General features: G+C 35.8%; 1 long non-coding RNA gene across 1 annotated transcript; it reads right to left on the minus strand.

Annotated features, from left to right (window-relative positions):
* Positions 1 to 378: 378 nt before the first annotated feature.
* LOC129948503 (uncharacterized) lies at positions 379 to 1,165 on the minus strand. Its single transcript, XR_008781892.1, has 2 exons — positions 626 to 1,165; positions 379 to 551 (listed from the first exon to the last, which is right to left on the minus strand). It is a non-coding gene; the product is annotated as an uncharacterized LOC129948503 (long non-coding RNA).
* Between the last annotated feature and the right edge of the window lie 351 nt (positions 1,166 to 1,516).

Here is a 1,516-nt window from a genome sequence, read left to right on the forward strand (position 1 = left end):
AGAATTTTCAAGTTTTAAGTTCTATTTTCCCTGGGAATTTCTGAAACAAACCACATTAAGCGAAATGCTAAAATGTTACTTCATAAAGCTTGTTTTCTTAATTTTTATGACGATTTCCAGCACTTTAAAATGCATATAGTCAATAAGAAAACACAACAATTTATTCTTAGATTCATTTCTCTAAAAATTAGTTTAGAAAGTGCCTTATTCAAATTTTTATACCGACCTTAATATGTACCAATATGGAAATGCTTCTATAAGTACCTTGTTTTATGATAGATAGTTACAAAAGTACTTACCTAGTTATGTATATACTCGAAGTTAAGCTTAACTAAGCCTGTATGAGGTTGTTATAAGGTGTAATAAAACGCTTAAATATTCAAATGCTATATATTTATTATACCTGTCAAATAAATTATATTTTCTTCATGGTTGAGTGCCTTTTTTCTATGTTTAACTATAAGTAAACCTTCCCACTCACTTTATATTTTATTTTATTTCATTTTTTTTTCACTCTTATTATAATATCTTACATCGATCGGTACGTCTGTCTATTAAAAATAAAGTAGACAAAACGAAAAGAGTTAAACTATAAGTACTTAAAGTTTAGGTTCCATAAAACTACCTTCTAGATAGGCCTTCCTATAAGAGATATCTATTTCTATTTTAGAAACATATGCCCTGTGGGAATAAAACCTAGATAATTAATCCCCTAGAAGGTATAGGTTGCACCTTCCTGTTTTATTCCTTCTCCTGCGGATGGTTACGTATAACAGAGAAAACCATTCACTCGGACTTGTTATAGATATTTGTTTTTTTTTTAGGGAGGGAGAGAATAAAATCGGACAGGTGAACCGCCACCGCGCCGGCCGTGGCACCCACTGTCACTACGACTCTAATCGATCGTATTCGTATTCAAAAAAATATAGAAAAACAATCCACCCCATGTGCTAAAGACGACAGACCTACCTAATACTTTAAATTCTGATACATTTTGATACTTACACCCTTTAGCATAGATAGAAAAGGAATAGTGCCTAGAACTGTTAAATTGTTTCTCTTTTTCCATCAACCCTTTTATATTGTATCCAAATCGTCTTTGTTTCGAAAACCATTGTAGATACAATAGCCAAGCCAAAGCCATGGTAAAGTTGCAAAGTGCGGATCATAGGATAATGTCGAGAGGGCAATTGCCTATTCTCATCCGCCACCGCGCTGTTCGTTGCCGTTGACTTGAACGACAAACGGAAGTGCTAAGTATTCCATGATACCACGGAGCACAGAACTAGGTATACCTTCAGAATACGCAAATACAAAAGTTACCCCACATGATAATAATGGCATGCATATTGGGGTGGGGTGGAGTGTTGGAGGGTACAATGGAACTGGACGACTATTGCTGAATGAACAAAAACGGCCGGCGCAACGCGGCGCATATCCCATATGCCGTGCCATCATCACCATTGCCTTCGCCATGTTTCGACTATATTGTCATTCTATGTACGTGCGCCAAGGG

This window comes from Eupeodes corollae, chromosome 2 (genome assembly GCF_945859685.1).
Source record: "Eupeodes corollae chromosome 2, idEupCoro1.1, whole genome shotgun sequence".
Classification (NCBI taxonomy): domain Eukaryota; kingdom Metazoa; phylum Arthropoda; class Insecta; order Diptera; family Syrphidae; genus Eupeodes; species Eupeodes corollae.